The following is an 8871-nucleotide window of genomic DNA, read 5'->3' on the forward strand; positions in this document are numbered from 1 at the left end:
GCTACAATTGTTTTGACCATGAAATTATCTCCACCTTTTATCATTTGATTGTTTATTTTTCTAGTTTTTGAATGTCAGTTTTCCAAAACAGAAATCCAGAGCTTGATCATTTATTCAGTTATTATTTTGTTTTTATTATCAGCTATTTATTTATTGATGGTTTTTGTGCGCATGTGTTGTGTTTTTTCTTTACTGTCGATAAAAGAATATTGAACCCCCGATTCACTGCCTTGTACTCGATACCTGTAAAACGTCAATGTTTCCACTTATTTTGTCACTGGCCCCAGCTTGCCTGCTTCCTTCACTTACTTCCTTCAATCTCGTTTAATGGCCTGCTTGGCAGTGCCAATTTACTTGAAACCAACAAAACAACCTTTCAGGACAAGCTTGTGTTGGACTCGAGTCGAAGGATAGCGAAGAGGTCATGTGCTCATCTTTACATGTCTAATTGGTCTGCATTCTATTTATGATGGAACAAGGTATCTTACCTATTCTCCATAATGCGGAGTCTTCCTCCACAGTAAGGTGGCTTTGAAAAAGCAGGCCATTGTGACATAATAGCGCAAAATGCCAACGTGGACACACACACACACACACACACACACACACACACACACACACACACACACACACACACAGACAATCAACAAGACACACACACGCACACACACACACAGACAATCAACGAGACACACACACACACACATACAATTAACGAGACACACACACACACACACGACAATCAACGAGACACACATGCACACACACACACACACACACACGTGTGTGTGTGTGTGTGTCATCTGCCATCAGATGGCATGTCATCACACACATGTGTGTCATCATGTGTCATCTGCCATTCAAGGTCATCTGTCATCTGCCATTCAAGGTCATCTGCCATCTGCTTGGAAATCAGCCAACATCACCGCTTTGCACAAAAAAGGTGCAAAAAACAGATCCCAGCAACTACAGACCAATCAGCCTTCTCCCAATTATCAGTAAAGTCATGGAATCCATCATTGCTTCAGATATGAAATCTTTCCTCTTCTCCAATGGCTTGATCTCTGACCATCAATTTGGTTTCAGACCAGGTCACTCTACTCTGGACATGCTGCTTCTGCTTTCTCAACAATGGATGGAGGTCCTCAACGCCAAACAGGAAATTAGAGCTGTCTCCCTTGACATTTCACGTGCCTTCGATACGGTCTGGCACCCCGCTCTGCTCACCAAACTCTCCTCTTTGGTATCCATGGAAATCTCCACGCATGGCTGGCGGACTTCCTCTCTAGTCGTTGTCAACGTGTGGCCCTGAATGGGTTTCTCTCATCTCCTCTTCCTGTTCAGGCTGGAGTTCCCCAAGGCAGTGTTCTGGGCCCTGTGCTTTTTCTGGTCTTCATCAATGATCTCTCTGACTCTCTTGAAAATCCTCTCTATCTCTTTGCTGACGACTCTCCTCTCTGTCGCTTCATTCCTCATCCCTCAGATCAGCAGTCTGCAGCCTCATCACTCTCTGCAGACCTGGACAAAATCACAGACTGGGCAAACAAATGGAACATGTCTTTCAATCCTGACAAATCTCACACTCTTACTATGTCTCTCCGAAAAGACCGACTGGACAACCCTCCCATCCACCTTCTGAATAATCCTCTGCAAGAAGTTCTGTCACTCATGCTTTTGGGTCTCACTATCTGCCATGATCTTTCCTGGGAAAACCACATTTCAAATCTGGCCTCCAAAGCCAGTCGCCGACTGGGCATCCTCCGTCGTGCGAAGTCCTTCCTTGGTACACCTGAGCTCCTCAACACTTACAAGGCTTTCATCCACAGCTCAATGGAATACTGTTCCCGCCTCTGGGCTGGTGCTCCTGCCTCACACCTAGCTCGTCTTCACGCTGTTGAAACCAAAGCGTTCAGAATCATTGGAATCTCCCGTGAGGAAGCTAACTCCAAGGGCCTTTCACTCACTCACCGCAGGCAGGTTGGTGTTCTTTCCGTCTTCTACCGACTCTTATCTGGCCTTGCCCCCCCAGCTCTCTCTGTGCTCTGTCCCCCAAATATTCCTACAGGTCGCACAAGATCTTCCTGCAACCCTCTTATGCTTAAACTGCCAAAATCAAGACTTTCTGCTGACCTTCACTCCTTCATTCCTCTTTTCTCCCACCTCTGGAACAAACTCCCTCACTCTTCAATCCCACTCCACCCTCCAGGTCTTTAAAACAGATGTTCACCACCATCTCTTATCTTCCCCCATCCAAAACCTTGATCTTTTCTACCCCCGCTAATTTCACCCCAAATCCTACACTTTTTTGAAATACCAACTTCTGTCCTGGAAGTTCTTGGTCTCCTTGTGTTTTATACCTCTCTCCCCCCCCCCCCCCCTTTCCCACGCCTCCTCCCCCCAAGCCCTCTCCCTCCCACACTTCTCCCTGCTGTCAAATGTTGTGTTTGTGTGCTTCCCCTTCTCTCCCCATCTTGTCTTCCGCTCCCTCTTTTTGTGTGTTTTGTTTGTCTGGTTGATTTGTTTGTGAAATAAATGTTAGCTCTTTCACGAGCCTCGATTCAGTATACAACAAAAAACAAAAAACACACACACACACACACAGACAATCAACGAGACACACACACACGCACACACACACAGACAATCAAGGAGCACACACACACAGACAATCAACGAGACACACACACGCACACACACACAGACAATCAACGACACACACACACACACACACACACACAATCAACGAGCACACACACACACACGACAATCAGCGGGATACACACACACACACACACAGACAATCAACGAGCACACACAAAAACAACTTGAATTTGACTTCAGATAAATGCAGTCACTGAGATTCGGAGGGTAACGATTTTCCTTCTCAGGGCACCAGAGAGGCCATCTTGATGACGTCACCCTTCCATACACACTAAGCAAGACATTTAAAGAGAAATCTCCACCCCATGGTATATGTCAACCACTGAGGTTTTATGTGTGACCACCTGTGGTTTGGGATTCTTGCCACACTATATCTTTCCTTTACACATGATAGATCATTGGAATCTGATGTTTCCATCTGGAATGGTCAATTGTCTTGGATTTATCCTGGCACCTAGACACCTGATCTCACCACCTTATCAAGTTTGCCACATTTGAACTCCATTTATAAGGAAGTTTCAGATAAAACAAGCATTCTGAGTATTGCGCTGCAGTACATGTCCCCTACCGGCAGTCTGTCGTCCGGAAAACTGTTGGGGAAATTACCAAGGGTTATTCACCCACAGGATCTGAATCGTTCCCAATCGCTAATTACCTCAGGATGGGCTCACCTGCGATTCGCACTCGGGACTTCGATTTATTCACCTTGCGGACAGGTCAACAGAAGCACGAGAAAATAAGTTGTTGATAGAGAACCTTTCGAGTCGCTAAATATCAGTAATTTTTATATTTTCCGGTTCACGATCAATGATCGATGTGTATATATAATATGTTGCTCGGCTTGGCTCCGCCCCTCCCGAAAGCGCACGCTGTGTCGCGGTGTTGACGTTCGCGAGACGAGGCTGAGGGCGCAGTGCGGCTTGAGGAGAACTCGAGAATAAACAAGAGATATCCATTTTTAAAAAAAATTTTCGTTTAATTAACGATATCTGCCAAACCACGTGCCCTATCGCAAATTCCAAAAGGACATTTTAGTGCTGAACAGATCTGTGAAGTTTCCCCTCGATTGGATCAAAAATGAGGGAGGAGCTAGGTTTTAAAGGTTCATGCTTAAAAACGTAATAACTCTGAAACCATGTGATGCATGACGTCATACTCGCTGACTTTCTTGTTCGGCATGTGTATGCGATTCTGCCTGCAAAGTTTGGCCTCGATCTGTTCAGCCCTTGCAGAGAAAAATGCGGTTTTCGTGTTTTCACGAAAACCAATATGGCGGCCGAACCACGTGACCTGTGACGTCATAATCACCATTAAAATATTCTACAGACCGAGTCCCCCCTACGGTGAAAATTCTATCTCAATCGGTCCTATTATTGCAGAGAAATTCTTTTTTTAAAGGAAATTAAAACTTAAAATGGCACTGAGTTAAGGATCATCAGAATTATCAGAATTACCAAAGTTCAAAGTGCCATAACTTGGTCAAAAATGATCGAAACGTCGTGAAGTTCGAACTTGACCTGTAACTTATCATAAGGAAACCATGCGCCAAGTTTGAAATCATTAGCATTAAGCGTTTAGAAAAAAAGTCCGGAAAACTGTTCTTTGTGTGACAGACTGACGGACTGACGGACGGAGGGACGGAGGGACTGACGGACGGAGGGACTGACGGACGGAGGGAGGGCGTGCAAACCTATAGCCCCCTCCGGTGTACACCGGTCGGGGACTAATAAGAGGACATTTCCGTTAAAATACATCGATCCTATTGATAGGATCTGTGAAGCCATGTACCAGAACCACAGGCCTATTCTTCTGGAAGATTCCATTGAATATTAACTTTGGCGTTGCCATCTGCTTGGAAGGGCAGCATTGTCTACGGTGCAGCACTCACTGCCACATTATTTACATCCATCCAACAAATTTTACTCCACTCCGACCTCCTTATCACTTCTTTATTACAAACTCAATTTAAATGTGGATTGTCCCATGGCACTCACTGTGGCACTCACTGTAATCTTAAATCCTCAAATACCGAAAGGTTTCAATGAAGCTCATGTTTGCTTTCAGAACCAAATATTTGGTGGGAAAGTAATCCTTGTTAGGGCGATTCCTTGTTCGGGTGAATCCTTGTTCAGGCGAATCCTTGTTAGGGCGAATCCTTGTTCGGGTGAATCCTTGTTCAGGCGAATCCTTGTTAGGGTGAATCCTTCTTAGGGCGAATCCTTGTTAGCATGAATCTTTGTTAGGGTAAATCCTTGTTTGGGCGAATCATTGTTAGGGTGAACCCTTGTTCGGGTGAATCCTTGTTAGGGCGAATCCTTGTCAGGGTGAATCCTTGTTCAGGCGAATCCTTGTTAGGGCGAATCCTTGTTAGGGCGAATCCTTGTTAGCATGAATCCTTATTAGAGTGAAATCCCTGTTTGGGCGAATCCTTGTTAGGGTGAATCCTTGTTACGGCGAATCTTTGTTAGGGTGAGTCCTTGTTAGGGTGAATCCTTGTTCGGGCGAATCCTTGTTAGCGTGAATCCTTGTTAGGGTGAATCCTTGTTAGGGTGAATCATTGTTAGGGTGAATCCTTGTTAGCGTGAATCCTTCTTAGGGCGAATCCTTGGCGTGAATCCTTGTTAGGGTGAATCTTAGGGCGAATCCTTGTCAGCGTGAATCCTTGTCAGGGTGAATCCTTGTTAGCGTGAATCCTTGTTAGGGCAAATCCCTGTTAGGGCAAATCTTTGTTGGGGCGAATCCTTGTTCGGGTGAATTCTTGTCAGGGCGAATATTTGTGGGGGTGAATCCTTGTTAGGGTGAATCCTTGTCAGGGTGAATTCTTGTTAGGGCGAATCTTTGTTAGGGCGAATATTTGTTCGGGTGAATCCTTGTTTGGCGAATCCTTGTTGGGGCGAATCCTTCTTTGGGCGAATCTTTGTTAGGGTGAATCTTTGTTTCGGGTGAATCCTTGTTAGGGCGAATCTTTGTTTCAGGCGAATCCTTGTTAGGGCGAATCTTTGTTAGGGTGAATCTTTGTTAGGATGAATCCTTGTTAGGGTGAATCTTTGTTAGGGCGAATCTTTGTTAGGATGAATCCTTGTTTGGCGAATCCTTGTTGGGGCGAATCCTTCTTTGGGCGAATCCTTGTTAGGGTGAATCTTTGTTAGGGCGAATCCTTGTTAGGGCGAATCCTTGTTAGGGCGAATCATTTTTAGCATGAATCCTTGTTCGCGTGAATCCTTGTTAGGGTGAATCCTTGTTTGGGCGAATACTTGTTCACGTGAATCATTGCCTTGGAAATGTGGTTTTCCCAGGAAAGATCATGGCAGATCATGATCATGGCATCCAGACGGGTGCCAGACCGTATCGAAGGCACGTGATATGTCAAGGGAGGCAGCTCTGATCTCCTGTTTGACGTTGAGGACCTCCATCCATTGTTGAGACAGCAGAAGCAGCATGTCCAGAGTAGAGTGACCTGGTCTGAATCCAAATTAATGATCAGAGATCAAGCCATTGGAGAAGAGGAAGGATTTGATATCCGAAGCAATGATGGATTCCATGACTTTGCTGATAATTGGGAGCAGGCTGATTGGGCTGTATTTGCAAGGATCTGTTTTTGCACATTTTTTGTGTAAAGCGGTAATGTTGGCTGATTTCCCAGCAGATGGAAGATGACCTTGAGCAAAAGAGAGGGTGAAGAGAACAGAGAGAGACGGAAGCCTTTCCTCAGTGAAAGACACATGAAAGCCCGCTTGGAGTTTGAAAAAAAGCACCTCAAGGACTCTCAGACTGTGAGAAACAATATTCTGTGGTCTGATGAAACCAATATTGAACTGTTTGGCTTCCGTCTGGCAACTCTGCCATAAAGCCCAGATCGGTGGAGTGTTGCAGTGATGGTTGTCCTTCTGGAAGTTTCTCCCATCTCCACACAGGATCTCTGGAGCTCAGCCAGAGTGACGATCAGGTTATTTGTCACCTCTATTACCAAGGCCCTTCTCCCCCGATTGCTCAGTTTGGCCGGGCGGCCAGCTCTAGGAAGAATCCCGGTTGTTCCAAACTTCTTCCATTTAAGAACTATGGAGGCCACTGTGCTCTTGGGAACCTTCAATACAGCAGAGATTTTTTTTGTCGGCTTCCCCAGATCTGTGCCTCGACACAATCCTGTCTCTGAGCTCTGCAGGCAGTTCCTTGGACCTCATGGCTTGGTTTTTGCTCTGATATGCATCGTCAGCTGTGAGACCTCATATAGACAGGTGTGTGCCTTTTCAAATCATGTCCAATCAATTGAATTTACCACAGGTGGACTCCAATCAAGGTGCAGAAACATCTCAAAGATGATCAAGAGAAATGGGAGGCACCTGAGCTAAATTTCAAGTGTCATAGCAAAGGGTATGAATACTTATGTCAATGTGATATTTCAGTTTTTTCTTTTTAATAAATTTGCAAAACTTTCTGAAATCCTGTTTTCTCTTTGTCATTATGGGGTATTGAGTGTAGATTGATGAGGAAAAATGAATTTAAACGATTTCAGCATAAGGCTGCAACATAATAAAATGTGAAAAAAGTGAAGGGGTCTGAATACGTTCTGAATGCACTGTATATATGTATAATTTCCAAACACACCTGGTCACAAGTGTGCCTCACTGACCGGGTCCTCAGTCGAGGTCCTCAGCATCATCCCGTTTCGGCCCTTCAACCTCGATACAGTCAGCTAAGGTGGGGAAGCAGGGGCACATCCACATCCACATGCAGAAGATACACCCGGATGCATACATACCCCCACCCCCAGCCAGTGAGAACACAGACAACAACCACAAAACTGCCTCCAGGCCCAGATTTAAAGACCCTTATACCACAAAACCACACCCACTCCTGCAACACACACACACATACACCATTCACACATCTCCATTTCTCTTCCGTGCTCAGTCACTACCCCTTTAGACTGAAATGAACCACCACCCACAATGTCAATCTACACCGTTTGACGTGCCTCCATAAACTTCCTCCATTTCTATTCTGTAACCTCAACCTACACCGTTCGACGTGCCTCCATTAACTTCCTCCATATCTATTCCATAACTTCAACCTACACCGTTCGACGTGCCTCCATAAACTTCCTCCATTTCTATTCCGTAACCACAACCTACACCGTTCGACGTGCCTCCATAAACTTCCTCCATATCTATTCCGTAACTTCAACCTACACCGTTCGACGTGCCTCCATAAACTTCCTCCATATCTATTCCGTAACTTCAACCTACACCGTTCGACGTGCCTCCATAAACTTCCTCCATTTCCAAAATGAGCCTTTCAAGGCAACCTGGGCCACCTTGTCACACATCCTCCTTCTTTCTGTCCCACACACTCCCAGCCTAGCAAGAAATGCAGAAAAGGAATTGCCAATATACCCTCTACACCCCACCTCAAATGGCTGACACGAAACTCGCCAACCCTTATCTCGTCACTCTGCCTCCAGCTCACTGTACTTTCCTCTCTTCCACCTCCTCCATGTTCTCTTCCCAAGGTACAGACAATTCCCCTAAGATGACCTGTCTTGTTGCACCTGACCAAATGACAATGTCAGGCCGCAACCTTGTCACACAGATCTCCTCTGGGAATACCAATTGTGGCTTTAGGTCTGCCACCACCTGCCAATCACAAGCATCTGACAGCCCTCTTGCTTTCCACCTCCTCCTCTTTCCACCTCTTACCACTTGGCCCTCTTTGACAAACCACACCTCTCCCCCATCAGTCTCCTTCTCCACTCTTCTCTCTCTCGACCTCAGCACCGCTTGTTGCACCATCTGCACCACCACCGCCAGCACCTGATCATGTCGCCACCTGTATTGTCCTGCTGCCAATGCGACTGACCATGCACTCAGTGCATGCTGCACCGTTCCCACACCTCCACACAAATAACATCTCTCCTCCTGCAACAACCCCCACAATCTCACGTTCACTGGTGATGGAAGCACATCATACGTTGCCCGCAACAGGAAATTCAGCAATATTGGCTCCATCCTCCAAATCTCTTGCCACTTCAATATCCTCACCCGCACACCTTCCCACCTAGTCCAAGCACCTTGCTGTGCCTGACCGACTGCTTTCACATATCTCCCCTCCTCCTCCTTTCTTCTCACCTCCCTCTCAACCATCTTCCTCCTCTCTTTCACACATGCCATTCCCCATCGCTCATGCTTCATCCACCCAAGCCATGCTTCCCGT

Source organism: Myxine glutinosa, chromosome 12 (genome assembly GCF_964187855.1).
Source record: "Myxine glutinosa chromosome 12, kmMyxGlut1.1, whole genome shotgun sequence".
NCBI lineage: Eukaryota > Metazoa > Chordata > Myxini > Myxiniformes > Myxinidae > Myxine > Myxine glutinosa.